Source organism: Branchiostoma floridae, chromosome 19, assembly GCF_000003815.2.
Source record: "Branchiostoma floridae strain S238N-H82 chromosome 19, Bfl_VNyyK, whole genome shotgun sequence".
Taxonomy (NCBI): domain Eukaryota; kingdom Metazoa; phylum Chordata; class Leptocardii; order Amphioxiformes; family Branchiostomatidae; genus Branchiostoma; species Branchiostoma floridae.
In genome coordinates this window covers 16499153-16516020 of record NC_049997.1, presented here as the reverse complement: position 1 = coordinate 16516020, position 16868 = coordinate 16499153, and the positions used below count along the sequence as shown (strand labels likewise).

The 16868-nt window shown below is 40.1% G+C and overlaps 1 protein-coding gene and 1 long non-coding RNA gene across 21 annotated transcripts in view; one reads left to right on the top strand and one right to left on the bottom strand.

The window, feature by feature from the left end:
• Positions 1 to 3962: 3962 nt before the first annotated feature.
• On the bottom strand, positions 3963 to 8659 carry LOC118407008. Its single transcript, XR_004830108.1, has 3 exons — positions 7306 to 8659; positions 4950 to 5060; positions 3963 to 4303 (listed from the first exon to the last, which is right to left on the bottom strand). It is a non-coding gene; the product is annotated as an uncharacterized LOC118407008 (long non-coding RNA).
• A 2702-nt stretch (positions 8660 to 11361) lies between these two features.
• The window catches only part of LOC118406343 (serine/threonine-protein phosphatase 6 regulatory subunit 3-like), a 41700-nt gene continuing 36193 nt past the window's right edge, over positions 11362 to 16868 (top strand). For 18 of the 20 annotated variants that reach the window (XM_035806304.1, XM_035806303.1, XM_035806287.1 and 15 more), the window contains exon 1: positions 11363 to 11749. The gene's annotated coding sequence lies outside the window, so the exon portion shown is untranslated. Of the gene's footprint in view, positions 11750 to 16868 lie in introns of all 20 variants that reach the window. The other 2 variants (XM_035806290.1, XM_035806286.1) reach the window with 1 other exon arrangement.

The window sequence follows — 16868 nt, the reverse complement described above, 5'->3', positions numbered from 1 at the left end:
GGACCGGTATTGTTTGGCACAGCCACCGCAGCACCCTTACAAAGAAAGATACGGAAAAATACTGAAACATGTTTATAATTTAGACTGGTAGTAACAGCGGCAACTGCCAGTTGATTAACAGCCGCAATTATCTGTTCATGAGTGGACGCTTGACAATACGAAGGTTTTCAGTAGTTATTCTTTTTACTAATTAAGCAGAGGCTCAGACAAAGAAACAACTTTTAAATATTGATGTTTGTGGCAGTAAAGGACTCATAAAAGACTGAAAATGAAATGAAGCAAATACTGGCTCACCTGAACGTGGTGCCCTCGCAGATGGTCGGCTCTTTGGCACACAGAATACTCCTTACTACAGCCAGGGTTGGAACATGTCTGTGTGCATGTCACCAACAACTTGTAACACGTTTTCCTGTCTTCCCTCGCGTCAGGCTGCTGCATGTCGGATATTAATAAGAAAAAATGTTACTAGTGATTGTGACAGGCTGTTTTGCGAGCGTGGCTCACGACGAATACGATTTGCAATTGCTGCCGCGGACTTCGAATTCGCGCATATGATCCGGCAAAGCGACTAGAATTGAGGAAGAGGGAACCCGACCAAGGTGGCATACTTACTAAAACACAAGGATCAGTCGTTTTAACACCAAAGACTGACTATAAACATTATTCGCTACTCGATAAATTATTTTCTGTAGAGGTTCTGTTGGCGGCTGTCGATACAGTGCAAGAGAATTAAAGGGTTTGTCAGTCGGATTTCAGGATCCCCCCTTCCTAGAATGGTCCCGCCTGTGCAAGTTTGAGGAAACTTGCAATTGCCGCAAATATGTGAATTGGCACCGTGACAACCGACGCGCGGTTATGTATGACACAATAGACTGTTGCGTACTACATTCGATTCCAGACAACGCTAGTAAAGGGTGGGGCCGTCAGGCGAACTTTGCAGCAGACGTCTATTTTTGTCCTCCAAAATGCCCGAAGATAGCGATCGACGACGATCGCACGACCTATGTGACCGCTCCCTAAACTTGCTGTTTAGACCCAGTAACCTTAATAGAAAATTTCGTTTATAAGAAACGACGACCATACGGGCACACATACACACTAAACCTGAAGGATCTACGGGTTTCAAGATTACCACTCAATGATCTCTGAATCAAAACAAAAGTCTCTGTTAACCCTGCGGCCTGCCCCCAGTTACTGCAAGACACAAAAGAGGACACACCGTCGATATAAACCATAGAGCTCGAGTACAATTGATGTTCCCTATATATAAGCCCCCACCCCCTCTGACCCCTCATTAGAAAAGTCCCTACCCCCCTCCAGCCGATAGTTAAGGTGGCTGTTTGGTGGTAGTTAAGTCTGATTACCTATTCTCCAAGCAGAGTTCGGGTGTGGGGGCGGGGGTGGTGGGTGGTCGTAGTAGTGGCCGGATCTTCAATGCCGCTCCCTCCCCTCACCAAGGTGTAAGAGTGAGTTCTGTTTTGAGGCAGACGGGTGAGGTGAGGGAGCGATATCAAATCCCGGCCACTCCTATCCCAACCTCTACTAGGAGAATATCTATACCCCCGCCCCCAGTTATTAGTTAAGGGGGCTGCTAGACACAAACGGAAGGAACACACACAAAAACATATCCCGTGCTACCCTAAACATATCTGCCTGGTCGAGGATCACTACTGGTACGTACATGTATACCACCTGCAATGGCGCAATAGGTAGCAGAGTAGCAGAAACTCGGTAAAAACAACCGTACTGTAAAAAGTGTTTAAAACTCACAAAACTGCCCTCAAATGGTCGTCCCTTTGGTACACAGAATACACCTTTCTACAGCCAGGATTGGAACATGTCTGTGTGCATGTCACCAACAACTTGTAACAGGTTTTCCTGTCTTCCCTCGCGTCAGACTGCTGCATCTCGGATAATTTCCGGAGGAATTAGCATTCGGGGGAATGGTTCTGAAGATTGTGGCAGGCTGTTGCGTGGCACACGGCGAACGCGAACACGCACGCAAAAAACTTGCAAATAAAGTGAAACGCCGTGCCTTGAGAGGACCCGACCAAGGGGGTGGTCTACTTACTCATGTACTTGCACAATGCGTTTTAACACCAAAGACTGACTATAAACATAATTTTTCAAGTCTATGAATCCATTTTAAAGAGAGTCTGTTGGTGGCAGTCGAGTGCAAACGCATTGAAGGATTTGTCAGTCGCCCGGTTTTAGAATCACCCTGTCTGGAATGGTCCCGCCCGAGGGAAGGTGGGGTGCACGGATAGAATTACGAACATGGTATTCTAGACAATGCTAGTAGATGCTCCGGCGGTTTTTATTTTATTTTGGGGATCAGTGTTGTATGATTCATCAACTTCCACAACTCAGCCTGCAATACACCTCATACCCGCACGATGGCTCACAGCACAACGTGTGTAATGCGGCCGAACCTCAGACTAGGGACGAAGCATATACTCTCCAAGGAGAGGTTTTTTGGCGACGTCTCAGGGACGGAGGCATTTTCTACAGTATTACGATCGCTTTGAAAGAATTTAGAAAATTGCACGAATGCATTCCCTTGGGAATTGATTTTTGGCTAAACCTCAGGGGTGCCGTATTTTGATACAGTGGTAACGTTACTTGAAGACTATTTCTAACTGTTTATTTTCTTTGTTTAGGCATTCTTTGTGACAGAGTTAATGATTTAAGGGAACTATCTTTTCACATAGCCAGGAATGACGCACTCCTTGCATATCATAAGCCGTACACTGTTATAGATTATTAAGATGTTTCGCATGATTTATGAATGTCATAATGAAGACCAATATGTCCCGTTCTTGCCATTATTACTTATATAGCTTTTACTTTTTACAATATGGAATGAAATGCTTCCAAGTGGTTGTCTTTTAGAGTTCTAGAGAGCCTTATTTTGAGTGGTAGAAAAATAAGATATTCTAAAGAAGACATTAAAGACCAATATAGCACAGCTTTTTCGAATATTTTTTTAGCTTTGGTACAATTTTGGATGATATGCTTTTACGTGGTCAACAAAATAATGAAGACCAATATGTCACAGATTTTTGTCGATATCTTTTTATAGAATATGAAATAATGTGCTTTCACGTGGTACCGGTTGTCGTTTTGAATTAAGTAGAGCCTGATTTTGAAAGGTAAATAAGTCACATGTTTCAAACAAGTCAGGTAACCAATGGATTGCATGTTGTTTAGATTTCGCTTTGAAGACTGTGCTAGAATAAAGGAAGAACGCAGAGACAAGGCTTTCAGTACACTGGACACGGAAGACTGTTGAGGGGTTTGACGTTACCACATACTAGTAGTGCTGACCCGCTAACTCCGGTCTTCTTAGCTGACGATCTCTTTCTCTCCTGAACTGAACTCTCTTCCATACAAATACATTATATCTCGTGTTCCAATTTCGGCGTATCAAACAAACCAATATGTCACAGATTTTTGTCGACATACTTTCGCATTTTACAAGATGGAATGACAAGCTTTCACATGGTTGTCGTTTGGAATTAATTTAAGTCTGATTTTGTAAGATAAGTAAGTGACATATTTCAAAGAAGACATGAAACCAATGTGTAATTCCATGTCATTTAGACTCCGCTTAAAAGATTAGCACAGCTAGAATAAAGAGACATTAGGCTTTCCGTACTCTGGGCACGGGAGACTGTAAAAGGTGGCCTGACGTTACTACATAATTCTGACCCCACTAACTTCGGTCACAGCTTGCATACACAATACTTGCACATATATTACATATTTCTATTGGGTTTTCTCCATTCGTACATCCAAATCCGGTTTGAATCGGTCCGTTAATACTGAGGTTGATATTAATTAGCTTATGTATGGTTCTTTGATGTACATATAAAATTATCTATTACAAATATACACTAAAATACATAGTCGTGGCATAAATCAACTCAAAACAGTCAGTGAATTCTTGAACTAGTTTTAGGTTTACTATGGTTGTAGCAGCGCTATTCATTGGCTGCTCTAGATCTGCTGCTGGTCTGGCACTCCCCCTCGTTGCCTTCCTCCTGTCGACTGCGCTGTTCTGGGTGATGTGTGGCTTCCCTCTTTCCCGACTTGATATAGGGCATAGGGCACAATACTCCTCCAGCGACGCAGCTCGTCTCACAGACATGTAATGAAAGATCTCGGTTAACTTTCCTCGTTGTGGTAGGGGTCTATGTGCACGTTGTGTAGGCTGCGCTGTCCTGGTGGACACGGCTACGGCCCAGTAAGGGTGCCTGGAACACTTCGTCTTTGTCGCATTCGTCCGGTACGTATGGTTCGTCTGTTGGGATCGAGAGAGAACACAGAGATCGCATCGCCCGTTTCATATACTATATATCGCCCGTTTCATATACTATAAATCTCAACCTGATCACCTTAGCTGATTGATATATTTCAACAAGTCTGCATTGATGTCTGCGTTTGTCTGCGTTTCCTTTAATCAGGCGCACCCACTACCATACTGACCGGTAATGTCCTCCCACCAGCAAGGCAGTCGCTGTATCCCTGGAGATCACTGCGGTTTGATCTGACCTCCCCTCTGAGCAAAACCATCCAATACTGCAAGACCTCTAACAATCGGATGCAACGATAGTAAGGTATCTAAAAACGGTGGTTTCCTTCTAATCAAGTAGTTAACTTCTACAAATATTCCAGTCTACATAAGCTGCCATTGATGAAATATTCAGAACCTAGGAGACACTGTCTCCGACTTTGGGCAAAAATCACCCATAAACAAATAAACAATCAAATCACAACTGAATATGAACTAACAATACAGTATTAGAATGGACGTACAGAAGCAAGTAGACGCTGACAAATGTGACAGAAGATTCTATCCATCTCAGACGAAGGAAACTCCTTGAGAACCAAGTTCCCATATATCTATACTGATATACAAAAAAATGGACTATTCCAAAATCACCCACCTAACTGTGGCATCATTGTTGACCGGTTGTTAGTGTCAAACATGAACTAAGTCGCCATTTGGATAGTCGTCACAGTCTAATTATGTTGTACAATGTTCATCTCAGGAGCTGCTGTAGAGAAAACACGAATAAAGAACAGATATGAATATTGTAATAATGGTCTTTCTTGTCAATTCGTAACAACACAAAAACAGAAAAAATACACCGTACAAATCAGTCAATCAGGCTGAGGTTAAGTCATCTAAGTTACCAACAGGCCAAAATTATCAGCAATTGAAACGATACTGGCAGTTCCGAGTATTATCCTTATGCATTTCCATTATTTACCACTATTAACTTATCGATTATGCAAATTAGATCATTTGCATTATCGATCTCAATCGATATTCATCTCTATCTCAGATACATATGTCATGTTGGAGAGTCCCATCATGAAATGTAACAGATTTATAAACTCTGTTGATCTGTTGATTCGCATGGTTTAAATTTAATTGTATAAATCATTATCCAAGCTATCTAAATACCAAAAATCATGACGATCATTCAACCGCTTCTTGGGCAATGCCCTATCGAAGTCTCAAACAAAATCCGACCCTTCTATACACAAACGGCTAACATCTGCTTGGAGATTTAACGAAGTGTGCTGGGGGAGCGCTGACTAGAAATTGTATATTGACAGCAGATACCTTCAAGATGGGGTGCTTTCTGGAATGTTAAATCACTTATACCAACAATTACCGTGAAAAAACAACGCGTCACGTACAGACAACATGCTAAACTAAAATTTACATGCAAATGTAGCAAAGTGGACGTAGAGATGACCCTCCTTCCCGGAGTAACCAGTGCGGTGTAGCATAACATCTGCTTGGCATTGGGTCTCTCAGAAAACAGAGGCTGTGTGACTTCAGCTACAAGGACGCAACATCTGCTTGAAAAATTCTTATTATCGAACAACCCAAATATCACGATGATAACTACGGCCTGCCCCACAATAGCGACAATAAAGGGGTGTTTTTTTAATAATTTATATATATATATAAATACTCCTCGCAGCGTTCCTTCTTCATCTGATAAATTATATTTAGTACAATATACATAAACAGTTAAAGTGAAAAATCGTGCATCACCACGCAGCTACGGGCAGACGACATGACAAACATCAGTACGGATACACCAAAGGGGACATAGAGAAACAGCAGCGGACACGGAAACTCACCCAACTTAAAATACTCCTCTTATTCAGGAGGCAGGTGTGACATAATTTCCTTTCCCGGGGTAAAATGGCTACTAGAGAGTTCTACAAATATGTCATTTCGTCCCGCGCACAAGAGCTATCTACCACCCTTGTCCAGAACACGAGCAGTACCATAAACAGTTGCAAGGGGTAGCCAAAATCTAATGTCTTCGAAGACACGACCTAAAACATACTGTGCCAAATTGAATGACATTCCATCCGTCTCTCTTATTAGCTATGCTATCACAAACACAAAATAGATTTTTGTGCTTTGACCTCCGGCGACCACACGCGGTCTCTCCTCAGCCACCCCCTGCTTAATCAGCACCAGACAAGCCGGATGGTCCGGGTCAGTCCCGGCCCGCTGTCAGACTCAGTGGGAAATCATGGCAGCCCACAGTCGTCAACAGAGCCAGAAATAACATTGTACATAGTTGTTTCGTGACGTCCAATGGAGACAAATATTCTATCATTTTTCATCCATCAACGATATCAAATTATATTTACCCCCAGTCTGGCAGTCAGGCGCGTAGCTTGCGTGTATAGATTTAATAAGATAATACATACAAACCCTTCAAAAACACATGTCATGCTGATGGTAATAGGAAAACGAAGAAAAAAGGCTAAAATGTATTTATAAAAGAGTAGGTTTCTCGCTATTAAAACTGAAGCCTCCTTGATGTCAGGCTGTATGATCCATTTGAGCAGATAGGGATAGTTCCCGTTTCCGTCCGCGAAATACGTAAACAACACAATCAATCACAGATGTCGGCGGCGGCCGGACTCACACATTCTTAGGTATTTGGATTACTTTACGGGCGTACATCACCAGCATAATACAGGACGTTGGTTATAATCAAATATTACAGGCTTGGGTCAAATGTTGAAGGTATGCCGACACAATTGCTTTACATTCAACAAGGCGTAGTTCAACTACTAACCGCCGTCAGCATCGCTCAACTATCTTCTCAAGAAGTTGTCGACATCTACATAAGAGCAAGAAGGTTATATATTAACCTCCTTGATAAGTAACCATAACTTCATTGTACACAAAGTGGCAAACACAAGGGCAAGAATCCCAAATTAAAGTAAGTCATGGGACAAAGAGAAGTAGGTACTTACGAAGCCATGACCTCTCCTCGCAGCGTTCCTTCTTCAACTGACAAGTGGTTGTCCCGACGCGAGGTACTGTTCATATCCCTCCGCAGCTGCATACCAACCAAGGAATCTTAGAAAACTATCCTCCTCCTGAAACTTCTGATACTGGCCTAATATACACAATCTGAAAATCGTGATAGTTTTGATAGTTTAAACACGAACACCTAATGCATTACATTTACTAGAAACTTAGCGTGCGGTACTACTTTTGGCGGCGCTGGTATACCTCTTGTCTGAGGATGATATTCGTTGGCCAGATTTATACAAACCAGATGTTGTTTTGCAAGCTTTTAAGTCTAGAGTAAACACAAATCCTTACTTGAATACTACGTAATCTAGAATCAAAATCAATGTGACTTTACACAAATGATATTAACGACTTTTGAACACAATTTTAAGTCCAAGATACCAAAATATATTTAAGTTCATCTTTAATTCTGTGCAATCTTACACCCTGAGTGTGACCTGACCGACACTAGATAATCCCCTACGGATACATCTTTTGTTCGTATGATGCAACATTTATCAAGTACTCTAAGCCAAGTAAAATGTTGAACATAAAACAACGCTACAGATCAAACGTCAAAAGTATGGATGTTACTTTGTAAGGTAATGAAGATTTCTTAATGCGAGACTGCCTTCATCCTTAAGAAATTTCTGTCAAGCCCCGAGAAAAAATGATAGAACGCACTGATGATACCTGCATTCTTGGTCTATGGTCATCCCAAAAGTTAAAATGGGACAAGAAGTGAGTTTTGTTACACAAACATATATGACTTGAATGATGACGCATAATTTGGGTACACTTCACTACAAGTGTAGACAAACATTTGTCACAAAATTGCGGATAATATAACAGTATCACGGCAAGAAAAATGGTACTACAATTCACTTCCAAGTTCCGCCTTTATTCTATACAACACCATTCATATATATAATAGCATTGTTTCGGCACTGAATTTGCACTAACTTGCGGAAGTTCCTCGTCTGTCCGCTAAGGCGACGCTTCTGGCTCGGCAATTTCCCTCCGGGAAAACTCGTCTCCTGAGTGTGAGGGGGGGGGGGGGAGGATTCAACGGAAATACAGAAACTTTCTATTTCTCTCGGAAAGCCGATACATATGGTACAGGTAGTAAATAAGTCACCTGTTTAGACGTTCTTAGGTTCTGCGACTTGTGTTGAGTAGGACTGCACAGATCTAAACTTCGACTTCCTCTCGCTTCTTGATAAGTGTATGTAATCATTATGTATGTACAAATGTATTAGGAATCTGTCTGATTAGATAGGGTTGGTTTATCGAATGATATGCTGTAAGGAATATAAATGTCTCTTTAATATTGAAGTGGCAAGAAAAAAAGGGAGGGTGAGATAAATTAATAAAGAACATCTGCAGAAGAAAACAAAACTAATACTGACACACGGGCATGATCATCGCCCACCACCTGGCAATGGTCTCGTGAGGGAATTTCAAAAAGTGAATGCTACTTTAGTTACTGCCTTTATACAGAACTTTTGTGTGCGCGATCACGGTGTAGTGCTAACCGTTGCCAAAAGTCAAAACAATAAATCTACGTATAAACACATGTTAGTTTGTGATCATTTTAGTTGCATTTTATCAAATATAAAATATCCAGTGATCGACGGCTCGTTCGCATTAATTTCCAGTTCGGGAATCTTCGGAGAGGTCAGAATGGTAGCCAGCTTTGATACCCGGGAGACTGCATGCAGCAGGCTATAGGCGCGTGGTGATCATATGTGCCACAAAAACCTGGAGGATACACAGTAAAGAAGGTCATACCATGTCTTATTATCTGTAGCATTTAGACGGCCCTGTTAAAAACAATGAGGGCATTGTATGTCTAGTTATCTTAACAAGTGCACTTCCCTGGTTAACATAACTTTCGTGTATTTCGACCGACGTAAGTATTGTAATTTTTCTACAACTTTATCGCCATAATGTTGTGCCACAAAAACACACGACCCCCTTTTTACACGTGCATGGAGTGGCAAGTTACGAAGGGAATAATGACCTAGGAAATTAATGACCTGCAGTCCGCACAACCACTTGCTCCACCCTGATCAGCCAGCCTAGGCTGGCTCTGGACTGGCCTCTTGAATTCGCGGTACTTCGGCAAACGGTGCCACATGCACGGTGCGGGGGTGCGCACAGCCAGTAGTCCCGCGGCTGAATTGCTTGATGGAAGTGTCACAATCTTATGTACCAAATAACGTTAAAAATAATGAACATGCAATGAGACACGTTGCTATATATATCACCTTGAGACAACTATAGTAGATAGTTATCCTTATTCACGATGAGTTTAGTTTTAGATTAATAAAGATCGTATAAAGGTAGTGAAAAGTGAGATTATTTTTATTGGCTTTCACTCGATCGCTCCTTCGAATTTTCCTCTCTGTGTAGAGTAACTTCAGTAAAGTCTGAGGCCATACAAGCAATTCTGCGGCCATCTACCAGTTACGAGCACACTCCGGACCTCAACAAAATTAAGATAGACAGCTGGAGTCGATTAGGAGAGGGGATCAGTATAACACTGACAGGGTTTACACACGAAAAGGCATTTGCAGGCTCTCTTGCATGACATTCTGGATGTATAATGTAGCAACGCGTTTACTTGACCTATTTACCTGAATGCAAACTGCAATACTATTCTGAGACACCTTCCCCGCAGGTGTAAACCATCACGCTACACTCATACCACCTCTTTCCCCCACCCTTGTACTACCCCCCTCACATTAGGCGAAAATCGATCGGAAGACTAGTCTACGAGCTCTAAATGAAATTTTCGTGAGTAAGACGTCCGGTGTTCTCACGATCATCTTACGATTCTTAGAGATCGCCGGCGATTTTCAGGGGTCGTACGATAGTCGCGATGCAGCGAAACATGTTCTTAACATAAGCGACAAGTCGCAGGAGATCTGTAAAATCGCAGAGCTCGTTACCGAGTCACAGATCGTGCGTGCAAATCGTGCGTAACTCGCAAGGGTATCGATCGACATTCGATTGATAGTCGTGCGTCAACCCAACGATTGAAGACCGATAGACGAGCACAGACCTAGTTGTTGATTATCGAGCACAAATCGAATGGTGAACGCCCGTCAGTCGGGAGACGTTCGGGCGACTTACCCGGTAAAAAGGTGATAGTTGGATCATCTATAACTTCTGAGTTCATGCAGACATTACCAAACCTATCCATTGTGTTGAAAGCATTTACTGGACACTGCCCCTATTGCTAAAGACATTTCCACTAACAATTACAATCTTTTCCATGGTTCACAACGCATTCACCATAACAAAGATAAGAAGAAACTAAAACTAGCTTGACCCCGTTTAGCTTTTATGTAAACTAATCGTCCACTATTCGTAACAAGAATAACAAACAGTACGTACAGGTTCAATGTACCAAAATATTACCCCTGATCTATTCGCAAGTACAATGAACAGTAAACCATAGCATTAAAAGGCTGTGACCCTGTCCAGTAACATGCAAATTAAATGAATGACAACACAATACAAACACCACCGAAAAGAATCCCACTACCATATGTAACCGTCAATGTCCGCCACATAGATGATACCAAATCAGACAACAAACCACCACCGCAAGAAAAGTTCGCTCTTCACACAATATATTCATAAAATGTACACAAATCCACTAGACCATGCGTCGCCAGGGTGTTTTTAAACGCCATTCTTGTTCAGTTTATTTTTTGGGGAAGTTGTGAACATATTATACATGTACAGCGCTTTTCGTCCGTATGGCAACATACTAGTGTGTATACTATACACTTTGGCTTGGGAATTTTATATAATACGCAAATGTAAATACGTAATTTACGTTTTATAGGATGTGACACTTAAGACAAGCTCCTGCTATCTAAAGTCATTGCCCAGAAATGTTTTTATGCCCCAAAAAAGTGCGCAAATAAAAAGATTTGACACATCTGCTTGTTTTCCCCATAGTGCGTGCACGCGCCCAAACATAACGACGTCAGCATACATTAACTAGTGACGTCACTACAGCATATTATGGACTGCCCGCCATTTCCCCGCAAAATTTTTGTCGCCATTTTCGAGGAAGAACCAGGCAAGGTTTTCTCCAATTTCGTCTCATCGGAGGAGAATAGAGCCGTGTTTTGGACAGTTTCGGATCCTATGGAACACTCTGGATAAATTTTGTGGGGATCCTAGGGCTGAAAAAGGCGGGATAGTGTCGAATAAATGCGGAGCGGGTCCGGCGCCCCCCTCCCACCCCAGAGCTCGAGTGTACGTTGGAGTTTGGATTCGCGCCTAGAGTTTTTCTTTCGTATGGCGACTTGACATTCGGTGTTTGGTGCTGGATTTGACTGACAACTGTCCCTTGAACCCGATTTCTAAGATATCGTGCAGGTAAGTCGTCTTAGCACACACCATAGATGCAAAAATTGTGTCAAAAGTCGGGTTTCGACGACTAAAAATTACATGTCATAGCGAGATTTCAAAACCCACCGTTCACCGGTATCGTTGAAGACTTCGATGTTTTTACTTACAAAAAGGCCGCAATCGCTCAATTTTACACCCACCAAGACTTATTTTAAAGTCTCTACTTTGTCTAGGATAGGTCAGACTATCTGAAGATGGTTTGATAGACTGCGTAGGTACAATTTTATGCAAAAGCGGGGGCGAAATCGCATCCACTAGCTGGTACCTGTTTGAAAAATATACACATATGTTTTGATGTAGAAACGACGGTTTTGTAAGGTTCGTTAAAGCCTACGGATAATATTATAGATTTTATCAATCCATAAGACACATACACAAAGGAATTTTATAGAGATTTGGCTATTTTTTGTTTGTATTTTGTGTTTTCTTCTTCTCTAAGGTTGCCATGTAGATGACAAAGTTGCAAGATATTTGCTATGTCGTAACAACGAAATAATTTTGCAACCGATTCCCCATCTGATTTCGAGATTTGAAATCTTTAACGTTAACTGTCAGTCAAATGCCTTAAGAATTATCTTTTAGTATATGTCTTGACTCAAAAGACAGGAATATTGACATTTTGGTAATGTTCATATCGTTATATACATGTAAGTTTGCATGTAGATAGCTTTGCCCCCCTCCCCCTTAAAATTGAAGTGAATTTTGCATTTTAAGACATTGAAAATATATATTCATACTGGAAAATTGGCAACAAATATTTTTCAGTGACAATTTTACAATGATGTATTACAATTTGTGTCATTTGTGATATTTGTATTGTAGATTTAGACTGATTCCAACAAAAACAACAGCAGTTAAGAATCACTGCAATTTTGTGAAAAGTCACATATTTCTTATTCTAATTATATCATACTGATTATGCATAGAGCTGATTATCACCATTGTTGTCTTCGATTTGGAATTTACCTATCTTAAGTCTCAAAAAGTGGTGTTCAGTACTAACAATTAGTGATTTAGTTTGTTTAGGTGCAGGTAGGTACATGAACAGAGATGTTTACTTTAGGTCTGGACCTGTACCTAAACGATCTTATAGGTACGGTACAGGTACGGGTATTTAGGTACACAGCCCTAAATTTATGCATTACATTTGTAGACAAATAATGTTTTCATTCAGGTTCTAGCGGATGAAAATGTAGGTTATGATCTAACCTAGATTTTTTCTTGTTTTCTTCCACTTCAAAGCATTATGTACATTTTGTGGGTGGTAAGCAAACTAGCCAATCAGAGAGAAGATTGCATAATCAACAGGGGTACCATAATACAAAAAAGTTTCAGTATCGTTTAAGCATTACAATATTGGCAGTAAAAGATGGAATATTTTTTCTGCAATCCTTTTGAAGAATCTCTAGTTGCCATGCAGTTTGAAATTTTTTATTAGTTTTTGTATGTTCAGTCACTTTTGTAGTACATGTATTTCTATCATGTATTGTCAGCTCAACTGTACTTGTTTGTGCAGTCGTTTTATGAAATGTTTTATAAGTTTCTGTTCCCCTCCCTGTACTGTTGTTTTCAATTTGATTGAACAAATGATACATAGGTTTTACAGTTTTAGTTTGACAATGGTATTTAATATTCACAATGCCATTGAATGATGTTTTCTTTTAGTTTTACACATTGTGCTTAATGCTTGTTAAATTCTACTGCAGTAAGGGATCCTCACTAGACAATTTTATAAAGTGCCTGAGTTTAGATCTACAAAGGTTGTGCTTGGTTGTTCTATGTTATGTATTATAACCAGGTACTGTGTGCCTGTGAGGGTTTAGTGTGTTATGCGAAAGGATGGTTACATTGTCTATATGTACAATAGATACGGATACAGAAACGTATGTTTTGAAACAGGAAACTATACCGTATGTTGTCGATTAAAGTACAAACTTTTGAAACCTTTCAAAATTGAAAAGGTGCTAAAGTGGGGATGCATACTTTATTTGAGGTTATGGTAAGGATAAATGGGAAAAGGATCTCAAATAGAGCAAGGTGCTTTGGCTAATGAAGGATGCAAAACTATAAGCATTGTTTTTATGCGCAACATTTCTTCCATTCTGAGTGAGTGTTATATTATAAATTGCAGTAGGCAATTCATAAGTTTACAGAGACAATGACAGTTGATACTCATGCAAAATTACCTGGGGAAAATAGAAGAAAACCATGATTTATCCTGTTCAAGATGTGTTTGAGATTAGTAGAGAAGGTGTTTATGTTTTATGTTAGTTTTTCCATTTTAGATTTGTCTTAGCCTTGCCCCAAATCAAGGGTGCACATTTTAATAGGGGTGCATTCTAAAATTAAAAAAAAGTTGTTTTTTTGCCTCTCCCCCTACAATGAATAGTGGGAATCTTGCAATTATTTTGGTAAGGTTTGTTTGTTACAGAGATGACTCAAATATCATATTTATTTTAATATTCATATTCAACGCCAGACATATTACAGCTCGAAAGCATACTAAAATTGTTGTTTTTCCCTCCATTTCCAGTCTAGCTCCCATGGTCCAACAGTGGTCAATGAACTTTTACCTACATCTAAGTTGCTATTTTTGGGACCTAGATTTACGTTAGAACAACCATATCTGACATGTGTATCCACTTTTATATACCGTTTACAGAACTTGTTTATTTTTGCGGTGTGACAGTGTTGCTTTGACCGCAAACTTAAGTTAAAACACAGATAAAGAACCCCCTTTGTACTACTGGAAAATGGAATCCCAGTAAAAATAATTTATAAAATCATAATATATGTGGTTGTGGTGGCACTTTTAGATCGGATAATAAGATAGGTGATTATGATTCATATATAGCATTAGGCTACCTTGAGCAGACAATAGCCATTGTTCTTCCACCAGATGTTTCGATTGTTTAGTTTAGAGAAAGGACTTAAAGTTGGCCCCAAAAATGTTGTCCTAGTTTACATTTTTTATGATGATAAGATTACATCTGTTATTTTCTGTTGTGTTGGTATCTAAAATGGGGAATGAGAATTATGTATTGACATTTTTATATTCTTTGAAAAATCCTCTTTCCTTTTTGGTATTTTGGAAGAAGATAATGATTGTTACATTACAAATTTTGTGTTTTGTTGAACTGGTGCAGTGGTAGGTTGTTACTTTATTTGAAAGTTGAACATGATGTGTATAATCATAAACATACTATTTTATTTTAAGATAAAAACAAAAATTCCACTGTTTTTACTATTTCAATGCAAAATTAAATTCGTAGCATGTTTGGTTGTCTGACTTGAGATTCTTACGAGGATACAAAAATTGAAACTGTTTTTTTTGTATTCTTTAAAAACATCTTTTCTCTAAAATGGTATTGTTGAAACCAATGCTTTCAGCAAGACAATGGACAATTGGGCAGTTCTCTCACGTTGCAATAATTTAGGTCCATGATTGCGCGCCCGTACATTCTGTGCCGCGAATGTTAAAACATTTCCCGCCCACGCACACGCAGATGTGGGCCTTCTGGTAATGGATTGTCCGTCACTTTAACTAGAGAGCTGTCTCACTGTACAATGTCCTTCAAGTCATGTAGAAAATAAGTGGAAAGATTTTAGTGTAAAGGGAGTTTTAACTGTTGTAACATTGCAGGCAAACCTGTACCAGTGATTGCCTATACATAAGGACCACCTGGTCATTGACATGATATACAGTCAAACCTGTACTAGTGACCACCTCTACATTACGAACAATGTAACCACTTTTGGGCAGCTACTTCACTAATTTTTCTTAAGGACCCAAGCACTAAGAATCCTGTCTATTGTGACCACCTACATAGACCAGTAGGGCTGGGTACCGGTACAAAACCGGTTTTTCTTATTGGACCGGTCCAGAAAAACCGGACCTAAGAAAAATCGGTGGACCGGATGTTGGACCTATTGGAAAATCAACATATTATATAAACAGACATTCACACGTTTTGGGACTTACCGGTCGGGGAAAGTAACAAGAGCGAAGTAGGGTAGAGTCTATAGTCATTTCTACCAAGTTTTACAGTCAATCGTACAACGGCAGTTGGCTTTGTAGGATTTCAAAACGCCAGTAGGAGTCAAATATTTCACAAAACAGATTTCTTTGTAACGAAATGGACCATTGTTTTGAGTATCGTCCATTCACATTTTTTATCATACTGAATCAGGTTCGGGTTCAGGTCCGGACCTGGACCTAATCCTCTGGGCCTGAACCGGACCTGGACCTGAAATTTCTGTACCGGTACCCACCCCTATAGACCAGATATTATTCCCCCCAGTGGTCTTCTCGGTCAGGTTTGACTATACTACAATCAAACTATAGTGTCAGAATTTGAATGTACTTTCAGTTATTATACTCATGATAAGTTATACTATTATAGTTTGTTTGGTTTGTCTCTTTGCCAATAGAAAATTGAATGTACTCAATGTAAATGTTGCACTATTGCCTTGTATGAATTTGAATTTTTTTTTATGATATTCATTTCCATTATTGATTCATAACATAGCAAACATACACATAGTGGTATCCTGAATGGCGTTGGAATGTACAACAAACATATAGCCTGCTCCGTCCGCATATATACATAAGAACAATATAAAATTACACGAAATAGTATACAACCCTAACATTGAGTACCATCATTTCCACCATCATTACAAGCTAAGTGTCTATAGTCTTATTGTACAGCTTGATGGCAGTGTGCAAGAAAGAGTTCTGGAGTCCAGTTTTTGTGGGTCTGGAAGGGTCTCAAAACAGTATGGGTAATGGGGTGAAGTCTGCCTCCTTGTCAACCTTTCCGTGAGTAAGACACTCACACTGTTAATAGTGTTATGTCATGACTTGTTTCCTGAAATATCTTTGACATTGTGAGGTGAACATGATAATGTGTCAATCCCCGGGGAATTAATCATTTCTAGCTTAGTGCTTTAAACTAAAAATCCAGGCTTTGTTACTGATATCCCCACGTCTACTTGGGTTTCAGTGTTTGTCATATTTTGGGACAAACCGATGATATTTCGTTCCTCTGATCTGATCATAAGATGAACTTTAGTCTCCTGTTTT